This window comes from Lontra canadensis, unplaced genomic scaffold (genome assembly GCF_010015895.1).
Source record: "Lontra canadensis isolate GAN:19392208 unplaced genomic scaffold, GSC_riverotter_1.0 scaffold15, whole genome shotgun sequence".
Lineage (NCBI taxonomy): Eukaryota > Metazoa > Chordata > Mammalia > Carnivora > Mustelidae > Lontra > Lontra canadensis.
This window is the reverse complement of record NW_022631009.1, coordinates 20,313,691-20,327,402: the sequence shown is the minus strand read 5'-3', so window position 1 is coordinate 20,327,402 and position 13,712 is coordinate 20,313,691. Positions and strand designations below refer to the sequence as shown.

The 13,712-nt window shown below is 37.1% G+C and overlaps 1 protein-coding gene and 1 pseudogene across 6 annotated transcripts in view; one reads left to right on the top strand and one right to left on the bottom strand.

Moving 5' to 3' along the window:
* Positions 1–13,712, top strand: part of VPS13B (vacuolar protein sorting 13 homolog B) — a 746,538-nt gene that overhangs the window by 517,425 nt on the left and 215,401 nt on the right. The window lies entirely within an intron of this gene.
* Positions 10,312–10,637, bottom strand: LOC116868252 (annotated as a pseudogene).

The window sequence follows — 13,712 nt, the reverse complement described above, 5'->3', positions numbered from 1 at the left end:
TCAAAAGCTTTATTCTCTGGCTCCTGTTTCTCTCAGAGAAAACTTAAAGCCTTTACAACAATGACTTTCCAGGTGCTGTATGATCTGGCCCCTCCATTAGTCTCTGACCTCCTCTCCTAATGCCCTCTCCATTGCTTACTCTGCTCCAGCCACACTGCCCCCGCCCCCGGCTGTTTCTGGAGTATGCCTGACATGATTCCCACCACCAGGCCTCTGTGAGGACCGTTAGCAGCAGCCACTTGCTCAAATGTCTCCTTCTTAATGAGGCCTAGCATGACTACTACCCTTTTAAAAATTGCTATCCTTCCTTAGAAATCATGGTGTCCCCTGACTGCTCTTTTCCTCATACTACCTATAATTCACCAACATGCTATATGACTTGCTTATTATATTTATTTCTTCTACTTCTTAGAATATAGGCTCCACAAGAACAGGTTTTGGGGGTTTGTTTCAATTTGGTTTTTTGTTCACTGACACATCCTCCATGCCTAAAATTATTGAGAACATAGCAGAAGCTCGTATGCTGGTTCTGAAAGTAGATGACCAACATGACGCCCCATCTGATAAAAACATCAATAGAGGTGATAGAGGTGAGAGAGAGCAAAAAAGAAGAAGAAGAAGAGGTAAGAGAGATCAGTAGAGCTGAACAGTTAGTCCAGTTGCAAAACTTCTCAGGTAAAGACTGATGGTCTTTGTTTTTCAAGGGAAAGAATAAAGTATGATGTAATTGCTATGGCTTCTGAAATACTACCTATGTAGCACTTGACATGATATCGCTTTCACAGATTTATATGGGAACCAGGTATTTTGCATTCATTCATTCAACAAGGATTTTTCAACATGTCTATTATGTACCAGGCACTGTATAACTAATTTCAAATTAAAACTTGCAGCAACTGCAAAGAATATGCTTTAGTGTGTCTGTACTTAATGTAGGAAAATGAAAGTTTCACTGTTTTATTAGTTTCAGTTGCCAGCATTGCTTGTTTGCATTCCCTCAGCTTTTTGAAAAAAAGATACTCTCTACATGCAGAGGTAATGGCACTCACCTATCATCAGTAGGACATATACTTGGACTCGTTCTTTTGCAATAATAATGTGAATGGTGGCTCATACTTGTAAGAACATTGGCCAGAATTAGGGATGTAGGTTATGGCTGTGAACAGAATTTTTTTTGCATGACTCTAACTTAACTGACCCAATACTAGATGAACTAACTTACCTGAGCAATCTATTATGTGGTCTCATAAGATACAGAGATTGGAAAAGGTCATTAGCCAGTTGTGTCTGTCACTTGGTGGCCAGTGCTAGTTTGATCCTGTTTTTTTAATGCTCTGGACAGCTTAGTTTTTTTGGGTTAAAGCACCATTTTCCTTTTAATGTAGTAAGCACTTTTCCCCCTATAAAATAGCCCATTCTTTGGAACGGAAACAGCATTAGGTCTTTGTAACCTGGGTAGTTTTTAGCACTGGATTGTTTAGTTTGTAAAAATATTTGATTTAGACTGAGCTTGTGGCCTGATGTTTAGAAGAGTGCCAAAGTGTAACTCATAGAAGATGCCAGTAAAAACCATAGCTGGGAGAGGTGAATAATGGTTGCATCATTTTCCTGGTAGGTGTAACCAGGCCTGAAAATCCATCACTGCCATTTTTTAAATGTGTTCCTAAGAATAAAGTCAGCTGGTATTCTGTGAACTACATTAAGTATCAAAATAAAGTATCTGCCAGTGCCTTGAGTCACTGTCCCACTGTCTTTACATTGTTAAGGAAGCTTCGTTTCATCATTGTGTTTCACTGCCAAAAATAGCAGTAATACTTTTCCATGACTTTTAATGAGCATTTTAGTTCCAGTGAAAACCTTGAACATACCAGATTTTTCATTGTGATTTAACTTTCATATCAAGCAAATTCTTATTAACAAACAAGTTCTTGTAAAATATTTTAAAACTTCAGTTCCTAAAATATCCTTTCTTTTTTTTTTTTTTTTTAAAGATTTTATTTATTTATTTGACAGAGAGAGATCACAAGTAGATGGAGAGGCAGGCAGAGAGAGAGAGAGAGAGAGAGGGAAGCAGGCTCCCTGCTGAGCAGAGAGCCCGACGCGGGACTTGATCCCAGGACCCTGAGATCATGACCTGAGCCGAAGGCAGCGGCTTAACCCACTGAGCCACCCAGGCGCCCCTAAAATATCCTTTCTTAAATAAAGTCTAAAGACCAATATAGCAGGGAAAAATAAGCACATTTGGTTAAAATAAAATGAAGTCTTGTGAGTAACGTTCAGTAATCAAGCCAACACAACAGATCAGATTTCCAGACTAATAAGGTACAAATAAAAGATTTTAAGGTTCAAATAAAGTACATTAAAATATATTCAGTGTTCCTTGATTAGTGGAGAGTTTTTCTAGAAATACTGAATGTACAGTTTCCTGACCCCTGTTGTGAATGAAATACACTGCAATAATTGATAAAATTGTATTTGTTTGTCTGCATACATGCCTTTGGCTGTGTTAGGAAAATCAGGGCACTGAAATAGATGGAATCAAAAAACCATCTCCTGCTCCTTGAAGAGTACAGAAAGTGTAGGACTAGGAAAGGACAAATAGAATAGAAAGTGCATTACTGGCATCTCATAGATTTGGTTCTGATTAAGTTTGGGAGGCAAGTAGCAAAAGGGAGTAGTGTGACCCCATTTTTTCTTAACCCCTTAGACCTGTAACTTCTCACTCAAGAGTAAGGATATTCCTTCCCTCTCAAAAGGGTGGCATCGTACTAAGGAATGCGGTCTTCACTGGAGAAGAGTATGTGCACAGGTAGAGTTGGAGCATGGAATATAGGTCCCTGCCCCATGGGGAAGTCAGTAACCCATGAACACAGACTGCTTCATCCACGGAAGTTCTTGAGAATATTTCTCTGTGACCTCAACCATGTTTACACTTGTTTATAAAAGAATAAAAGAAGAGTTAGAGAGAGACCCAAATGAAGACTAATTCTTACACTTTTTTTGTTAGTTGGCAAACATTCTCAAAAGCTTTTTTCCCCACGAATCTCGCCGCAAGTGTGTCTCTTCAAGGTTGATATCATCCTTATCTCACTTTTTTACTTTATATCTGAGGCCAGACCACAAAGAATACTCAGAGGGGACTGGGAGGAAGCTGACTAGAACCCGCAGGAAATCCCGTTTCATTCCAGGGCTCTTTGTATGTGACCATATAATTTATCATCTGAACACAAAAATTTGAGAAATAATACTGCATACTATTAATAAATAAAACAACAGGTAGGAAAAGAACTGGCTTGGACCATCCCGTACAGTATGGTCATAGAAAGGAAACTCCTACTGCCTTAGCCCCAAACTCTTCACTTTTTCTGTGACTTGTGTTAAATATCAAGGGGAGATAGTAAAACAATAGAGATAATAGCAGAAACAAAACTCAGTTCTCTAAAAAGATCAGCAAAAGCGACAAACTCTTAACTAGACTTACCAAGAAAAAGAAGACTCAGATTACTAAAATCTGAAATAAAAGAGAGGATATTAATACCAACTTTATGGAAATAAGAAGCACCACTTACAAAATTAACACAAAATGGATCAAGATCTAAATGTAAGAGCTAAAACTGTGAAACTTAGAAGAAAACATAGGCATTTATTTTTGTGACCTAAGGATTAGGCAGTGATTTTTTAAATATATAACACAAAAAGCACAAGCAACCTAATTAGTTCATAGGACTTCATCAAAATTAAGAGAGTATAAAAACAACCCACATAATGGATGGAAATGTTTTCATATCACCTATCTAGTAAGAGATTTGTATCCAGAATATATAAAGAATCCTTACATGTAAATAATAAAAAGACAACCCAGTTATAAAATAGACATTTCTCCAAAGAAAATATATAGATGGCCAATATATACATGAAAAAAACTATTAGTACCATCAACCATCAGGGAAATGCAAATCAGTACCACTATTAGACACTGCCTTACACCCAGTAGGATAGCTATTATCATAAAGAGAGATGATAGCAAGGGTAGGTAAAGATGTGGAGAAATTAGAACCTTCATACACTTGGTGAAAATGTAAAATGTTGCAGCTGTTTTGGAAAATGGTCTGGCAGTTCCTCAAAAGATTAAAATAGAGTTATGTATATGTAACCTAACAGTTCTTCTCCTACATATGTAATCGATAGAAATGAAAACATATGTCCACCCAAAAACTTGTCCCTGAATATTTATAACCGCATTATTCATAATCACAAAAAAGTGGAAGCAACCCAAGTGTCCAACAAGCTAATGAATAAAGAAATAAAATGTAGTATATCCATAAAATGGAATATTACTCAGCCATAAAAAGGAGTAGAGTCTTGACATTTGCAATGATGTGGATGGAGCTAGAGAATATTCTGCTAAGTAAAATTGGTCAAAGAAAGATAAATACCATATGATTTCACTCATATATGGGATTTAAGAAAAAATCAAACATGGAGAGGGTGAAAAGAAGAAAACCAAGAAACTCTAGAGAATTAACTGATGGTTATCAGAGGAGAGGTGGCAGGGGGTGGGTTAAGTAGATGATGGGGATTAAGGAGGGCATTGAGGTGAGTACCAGGTGTTGGATGGAAGTACTGAATTACTATATTGTATGCCAGAAGCTAATATTACACTGTATGTAAACTGGAATTTAAATAAAAACTTGGAAGAAAAAAAGCATTGATTTGTACACTTTAAATAGATCATATAGCATATCACAATAAAGCATGTATTTAAAAATATGTCAAGCATCTTTTGTGGTTCCATACAAATTTTAGGATTGTTTGTTCTAGTTATGTGAAAAATGCTATTGATATTTTGGTAGAGATTGCATTAAATGTATAATTTGCTTTGGATAGTATGGATTTTAACAATATTTTTTCTTCTGATCCATGAGCATGGAATGTCTTTCCACTTCTTTTTTTTCTCTTCAATTTCTTTCATCAGTGTTTTACAGTTTTCAGAGTACATGTCTTTCACCTCTTTGGTTAAGTATATTCCTAGGATCCTCTTATAATTTGGCCAGTTGCAAATGGGGTTGATTCCTTCATTTTTCTTTCTGCTGCTTTGTTATTGGTGTGTGGAAATGCAATAGATTTCTGTGCATTGATTTTGTATCCTGCGATTTTATTGAATTAGTTGATAAGTTAGAGTTTTTTGGTTGAATCCTTCAGGTTTTCTATATATATTATGTCATCTGCAAATGGTAAAAGTTTTACTTCTTCCAATTTGGATGCCTTTTATTTCTTTTTGTTGTCTGATAACTGTGGCTAGGAATTCCAGTGCTATGTTAAATAGCAGTGATGAAAGTGGCAATCCCTGTCTTATTCCTGACCATAAAGAAAAAGCTCTCAATTTTTCCCCATTTAGGATATTTGCTGTGGGTTGTTCATATATGGTCTTTATTATGTTGAGTAGGTCAAACCTACTTTGTTGAGGGTTCTTATCGTGAATGATGCTGTACTTTGTCTAATGCTTTTTCTGCATCTATTTGGGGAATCATAGGATTCTTATCCTTTTTTTTAAATAATGTGTATCACATTGATTGATTTGCAAATATTGAACCACCCTTACAACCCAGAAATAAATTCTACTGATTGCAAATTTGTATGGAACTACAGAAGACCCTGAATAGCCAAAGCAACATTGAAAAAGAAAAAGCTGGAGGCATCACAATTCCAGACTTAAGCTATATTACAAAGCTGTAGTGATCAGAGCAGTACTGACACAAAAATAGACACACTGATCAATGGAACAGAATAGAAAACCCAGAAATGAACCCATGACTATATGTTCAATTAATCTTTGACAAAGCAGGAAAGATTATCCAATATGAAAAAGACAGTCTCCAACAAATAGAGTTGGGAAAACTGAACAACAGCAGGCAGAATGAAACTGGACCACTTTCTTAGACCATACACAAAGATAAATTCCAAATGGATGAAAGATCTAAATGTGAGACAGGAAATCATAAAAATCCTAGAAGAGAACACAAGCAGTAACTTCTTTGACATAAGCTGCAGTCAGTTTCTTTCTGGATAAGTCTCCTGACTTATCCAAGGAAGGGGAAACAAAAGCAAAAGACTATTGGGATTTCATCAAAGTAAAAAGCTTCTGCACAGCAAAGGAAATAATCAACAAAACTAAAAAGCAGCCTACTGAATGGGAGAAGATATTTGCAAATGACGTATCTGATAAAAGGCTAGTATCCAAAATATATAAAGAACTTATACAACTCAACACCCCAAAAATGAACAACCCAATTAAAAAATGAACAAAAGACACGAATAGACATTTTTCCAAAGAAGACATCCAGATGGTGAAGAGACACATGAAAAGATGCTTAGCATCATTCATCATCAGGGAAATGCAAATCAAAACTACAGTGAGATATTACCTCACACCTATGAGGCTAGAATCAACAACACAAGAAACAACAGTTGTTGGTGAGGGTATAGGGAAAGAGGAACCTTCTTGCACTGTTGGTGGAAATGCAAACCCGTGCAGCCACTCTGGAACATAGTATGGAGGTTTCTCAAAAAGTTGAAAATAGAACTACCCTATGATCCAACAGTTATACTACTAGGTATTTACCCAGAGAATACAAAAATACTAATTCATAGGGATACATGTACACGAATGCTTATAGCAGCATTATCTATAATAGCCAAATTATGAAAACAGCCCAGATGTCCATCAACAGATGAATGGATAAAGGAGATGTGGCATATATATACAATGGAGTATTAGCCATAAAAAGGAATAAAATCTTGCCATTTGCAATGGCATGGATGGAGCTAGAGAGTATAATGCTAAGTGAAATAAGTCAGTCAGAGAAAGACAATACCATATGATTTCACTAGAAGGTAGAATTTAAGAAACAAAACAGTTGTGCCAAAGGAAAAAAAGAGAGATATACAGAGGCAAATCAAGAAAGAGACTCTAAACTGTGGAAACAAACTGATGGTTACCAGAATGAGGAGGAGGTGGAGAGAAGGGTAAAATAGGTGATGGGGATTAAGGAGTGCACTTGGTGTGTTGAGTGCTAGGTGTTGTATGGAAAGGTTGAATCACTGTATTGTACACCTGAAACTAATATTACACTGTATATTAACTAACTGCAATTTAAATAAAAACTTTTTAAAAATTATATCAAGGGGTGGTTGGCCGATAGCAGATCTGAGTTTTGTGGCCCTCAAATCCACATGCTTATCCCATTCATGATAAAACCATCCTTGGGCAACTTCGCTTTTACCTGTTTTCCATAATTGTGCATATTGACTACCTGTCCCTCACCCACTACCCCGTCACCCCGTAGGATTTTCTTTGAAGAAAGAGTATTATGGCTAAAAAGTAGTGTGAAAATCTCTGGAAACAATGAGCTCCAGAACCTCTTCCAGCTCTAAGAAGCATGATGCAGATACATTGAACTGAGAATTTGCATTTGGCCTAGATTACCCTATTTTAACTCCATGTCGACAAAAGGAAAGCTATGAACAAAGACAGTTTTTTCCCCACATAGTACACACAGGTGTGACTTAGTGGAAACAGTGGAACTCAGCCAGGTCTTCAGTTTCCTAGTGTAGTGCTCTATCTCCAAGCTCTGCTTCCTGTTCTTGAATACAGTGATTTGCTAAAATAGACACACCTGGGCCCAGAACCTTGCAAATGGATTTTTCCTTTCAGTATTTCAAAATACATTCATGTATTGATGAAGGCATTCTCTGGGAAGCCATCTGTCTGAAATTTGCTGTAATAAAAACCTTACTAGTCCTTTAGGTACTCATAATGGTATCTGTTACTTCATTCCTCTACTCTTTTCTCCTACTTTTTTTTCCTTATTTTTTTCATTAATTCATTCATTCATTCATTGACAAGGCATGTGTTTGTGGAGGATCTACTGTGTGCCCACACTAGGTATGTAATAGTGAACAAAATTAACTAGTCCCTGGAATTATGGATCTTGCCATCTGGTTGGAAGACATAGTAACAAAAACAACAAGGTTTAAAATTTTCTGAAATGGAGAGTATATAGATTATGATTTTAAAGTGACCTCTGGAGACATATTCCCCATGTTCAAATCCCAGCTACACCATTTAACACACATTTGTGTGATTTTTGTGCAATTTTGAGCAAGTTACTTATCTGGGCCTCAGTTTCTTTATCTTTAAAATGGGGATAATAATAGTACCCACTTTACAGAGTTCTGAAGATTAAATGAGTTGATACAGAGTAATGCCTAACATATACTAAGTGCACATAGAAAAATATCAGGCACATTCTAAGCATGCAGTAAGTGTTATCTGTGCATTGATATTGCTTAGAGAATATTAGGGAATCAACTAGTTAGGTGATCAGTATTGCCATCTTAATCACCATTATCACTGTCATCCAATATATGCATCTCACCTTATATACGTGGTTTGTTCGCAGGATCTACAAAAATGGACATAGGGGTGCCTGGGTGGCTCAGTGGGTTAAAGCCTCTGCCTTCAGCTCAGGTCATGATCTCAGGGTCCTGGGATTGAGCCCCGCATCCGGCTCTCTGCTCAGCAGGGAACCTGCTTCCCCCTCTCTCTCTCTGCCTGCCTCTCTGCCTACTTGTGATCTCTCTCTGTCAATTAAATAAATAAAAAATCTTTTAAAAAAATGGACATAGCACATTTCTGGACCCAAGAGTCCTGCAATCTAGTTAAGAGATAGAGCGAAAGGCTTAAAAGAAAATATCAGTGGAAGGTAAGATATGCTAAGTACCAGATAAATTATATAGTATGTCCTACAGGATTGTAGGAGAGAGGAGTTATTGTGGGCTCATAAAGTGAAGGCTACATAGAGGAAATGCCCACTATACCATCTATTATTTAATTTTACATCCCCATGTTGGTCATCTGGCCAATAACTTTGTCATAGGCGGTGCTACCTGCGATCTCTCTGCCCCCCAGTCCCTACTCCCACTGCACATTTTGATCACATTAATTTTTCTCAAGCACCACTTGTCATTTATTTACTTGGCAAGTTCTTTTAATGTCCCCTTGTATATGGCAGTGTTTCTCAAGTATTAGTGTGCGTAAAATTACTGAGAGTTTGTAATAAATGTAGGTCACCAGGTGTCACCTTCAGGTAAGATACTTTTGGCATGGGGCCTGACAATCTCTATTTTAACAGGTGCCCTAGATTATTTTGATTCCGATGGTCAAAAGGCTCTGCTTTCAAGAAGACCGGCAAAAAAACTAAGAATTCCATTTTCTTAACCTGCCACCTAGAATCTTGCTTTATCCTGCCTTTGCAGCCTCATCCTCCACTATTCCCATTAAAATATCTCTTATTTGAGCTAAATGGGGCGTTTCCTTTGCCATACATTTACCCATGCTCTTTCCTATCTTTTGTCTCTTCATTTATGTGGTTCCTTCAGCCTCAGTGTCTTTACTGCCATTTCAACAAGTCTAAATCCTGGTTTCTTTCCGTCTTGGAACAGATGTGTTCTAAAAGCATCTTTAGTAGAGTATCTCTAACCTAGAAGGTAAGCTTTGAGTTTAACTCATCTTTGTGTCAACTCTTTCACGCAGGAATCTAAATAAGCACCTTGCAATTGATTCAATTTTTTCTTAATTCATCCATTAAATATGTATGGGGTGCCTTCTGTGTACCAAGCACTATTCTGGGTGCTGGTGATAAAGTAGAAAAATAAACATGCAAAAAGTCCTCTGTTTTTATGGACCTTACATTCTAGTGAGACAACTATAAGTAAATATTTTTAAAGTTTTGAGAAGAGTAATCTGGCAGTGTTACATGGAATAGGTTAGGAAAGGGAAAGACCAGTGAAAGAAACTAATTAAGGAACTTTTGTAATTAGCCAGTGGATAATGGAAGGGCCAGTGAGAATAAAAAATACAAAGGAAACAGCAAGAATAACTAATGAAGTGAAGGAATGACCAACAGTATACTTGGTAGGGACCAGGAAGGTATATTTAATATTTGAGCCTTTTGGGAAGGAACTTAAGTTGTAAAGATGATATTTTGGAAAAGATATTTTAGAATGTTATGGTGATCTTTTATTTCTTTAGTTTTTTTATTTATATGTATTTATTTTTGGACCAGTGTAAGTTATTTATTCAATCCATCTCCCGCCATGAGCAAAGGAACGGAAGATCAGTATACTGGTCAACATTTGATATAAGTAAGGAAGGTGAGCTTAAGGTCCCATTTACTTTTCTAGTCCATGTACAGAGTCCTGGTCCAAACCAGTGCTGTGGTCCACATTGAGTAGTGGTCCAGGTTCTCTTTATTCATCTTCATGACCAGTCGGACATGGATTTACATGAGAGTTACAGTATAGAGTATGATTACCATCTCTCCAGGGAAAGGGCTTGGACCTGATGTGGAGATGAGGGTGGGAGATGAATTCGGGTCTCTCGTGTTTTCTGTGATGCCAGGTTAGAAAGATGTTCAGCATGCTCACTCCTACGCTGAAGAGTGCTAAGAAGTAGATGAGGGCCTTCCACATGCCAGCTGAGCCCTCCTTGCCATGGGCATCACTCTTTGACTTGGACCGCCCAGCTGTGCCCTGGACCACCCTAGCAGCCCAGAAACCCAGTACCCACCTGCCATTGCCGTTTTCAACTTGGACCTATGGTGATCTTTTAGATGCATGATATTCATAATGGGACATCTAAGTAGAAATTCTCAAAGACAGCAATAGTAAGGTCTTGTAACAGTTCATCCCTCTCTTCTCCCTTTCTGTAACTCAGCTTCACTAATATTCCAGTAGTCTCAGCTGTCTCAGGGCCGAAATCCTCCCAAGAAATATTATACATCTCATTTTGATTTTCTGGGGATGTGGCATGACTCCATGTCTTAGCCCACTATTCTGTCCTCCAAGTATTTGTGCAGAATGAGGTCTAGGCCCAACCCCAGAAAACCATCTCTAATTATAGCCCTCCCTTGAATTGTTCCTAGCTGATTGGGGGTTTGGTTTGCTAGAAGAACTAGGAAGGCATCATAATTAAACTAAAGAGTCCTTTGGGACTTTGGGTATGGTGGTGAGTGTTATGATCTCCCTATGTGAAGATCACTGTGTCATTTATGATTCTTGGGAAAATAGGCAAAGTTTGGAAGTCAGATTATTAAAGCATTGGCATAACACATAGATGGTTTGGGAAGCTGCTTGCATAACCTGGAAAATCCTCTTTTCCATTCTTATAATTGCTCAGGCAAAAAAATTCAAATCATTTTTGTCTCCTGTCTTTCTCTCATAATAGTCCAACAGTCCAATCACTAGCACATACAGGTGTGTGTGTGTGTGTGTGTGTGTGTGTGTGTGTGTGTTTCACATAAATTTTATGATCTGATTTCCCCCACTAAGGTGTAAACTCCATGGAGGCAAGAACTTTGTTTCTGCTGTATCCCTAGCAGTACCTGGAACATGGTATATACTCAATAAGAATCTGTTGAATGAATGAATAATGTGAAATATTTTTTTACGCATTTTGAGTAATAATTTTGATATTGGCTCTATCTTCAAGAAGCTCAAGAAGTCTTTAATCCCAACAGAATTATTATAGCTTAAGTCCAAACATTAAGCATACTTGACTGAGTGACATTATCTTCCAACTATCATTTAAAAAAATCTTTATTCTTTAAGAAGTTTAGAGACATGTAAATTTTAAATACTAAGAACACTCCACTTTAATGATGCTAATTTATTGCTAATTCATGCTAATTGACTGTTGTGAATATGATCTTCTGAAATTTAGTATTTTTTTTTTAGATTTTTTATTTATTTATTTGACAGACAGAGATCACAAGCAGGCCAAGGGGCAGGCAGAGAGAGAAAGAGAGAGAGAGAGAGGGAGAGAGGAGGAAGAGGCTCCCCGCTGAGCAGAGAGCCCGATGCGGGGCTCGATCCCAGAACCCTGGGATCATAACCTGAGCTGAAGGCAGAGGCTTTAACCCACTGAGCCACCCAGGCGCCCCCTGAAATTTAGTATTAACAGGAGACATTCTGATAAGACATCTAGAAATCATATAATAGCTATGATTAAAATTTATTAAAAATTTATTAAAAAGCTTTTTGAGAAAGTTTTCTCAGGAGTTTCCAGACTTACCTACAAGTTTAATGTTTATAGAGATGATGCTTGATACTTGGGAGGACTTAATGTATACTTTTCTTCTTAACTTCTGAACATTTATTCAAACAATTCCACATAATCAAGGATATCCTTAAGATATGTGTTGGATTACCTTCATTAATATACAAAAAAAGTTGTTTTCTCAGAACAGCAAGAATTACTTAGGACATATCAACATATGAAAATTAACTGATGGTGTAGGACTAGCTGACCTCAGCAATTGTTAGGAATATTTACCTGACTTAGAGAATAGTTCAGATTTGTAAGGGTTCAAGGGAGAGGCTGTGATCAAAGCAGTTTGTGCAGAAGGGTATTTTGGCCTAGTGATGATTTTTATGGAGTAACAGCACAGAACAAAACTCCTCTAATGGAAGAGAAGAATCGGCTGCAGGGCATAAGCAAATGTTTTTCTCTAACATCTTGACCATTTTGCATTTCAAGCCCGTTGCATGCATCATTAAGGTATTGACAGCATGAGAATCAATACAATACACAGAGAATCAATATGTAGTGTGAATTTGATCTGCTATCATGGAGTTAAAGGGTAGCCAAGAAAGTTTGTAAGTGACCCTCTATTCTAGGTCTTGATGGACTTCAATGAAATCAGCTACAGAGTAGAGAATACTGAGATTCAGGTTTAATTTGAGAAGAATCTACAGTTAACTGAAGCAAGTTTGTTTAGATTTAGAAAATAAAATATATAATAATGAAAATCAGTTCACTATTTTTATTGAATAACCATGTTCTATTTGGCAGTGAAAACCAGCTACTGGATAAAGTTAATTATGGATATGCTGAAACCATTTTCATTATTTTTAACTTGTACTAAACCTAGGGGAAAATTCATTTTAAGAGCACGCTCTTGCTTCATTTCCATAAACCCTACATAGTTTCCGTAAAGGAGTATATGTGATTTGAAGGATAAAATAATCAAATAAGAATATGTATATATTTTTATCAATAGAAAGTTCTCCAAGTTCAACTGTAGTTTTCTTATCAGAAAATCGGGTTCATAGTTGCAAGGCAAAAGCCCACTAGAATGGTTAATAAGCATACTCTACTGCCATCCTGCAGAAACTAAATGCAAACTTTTCTGTGACTCTTAACGGAGAATGCATAGGCTCGGTAAACTTTCATCTGCTTCAGGGTCAGGGCTGATTCAATCTTAAGGCAAGTTTATGAGAGTGGCTGATGTGATACAGTTGTTTCTAGTAAAATCAGACTAGCTCTAAGGAACCAATCTAAGTCAGTCTCTGGGTAAAATTCTATGAGAAACAGACTCCAACTCAGACACAATTGTAAACCCTGATATAATAAGGACTTGCAGCTGATTTAATCCTATTGAAAATCTTTAAGCAGCCATGAGACAAAATGGTTTCCACATTGACATCAGTGGAATGAACCTTGGATTTCATCAGTATGAAGAGTAGTTACCTTGTAACACACAGTAGCCACTTTTTAAGAATTAACAGTGTGGCCATTTCAAAGCTGGTTGTTGTTTCTAAGGTAAAAGCATCTGTTTTGATTACGATCCAAGTTCCCAGAATGTGTCAAG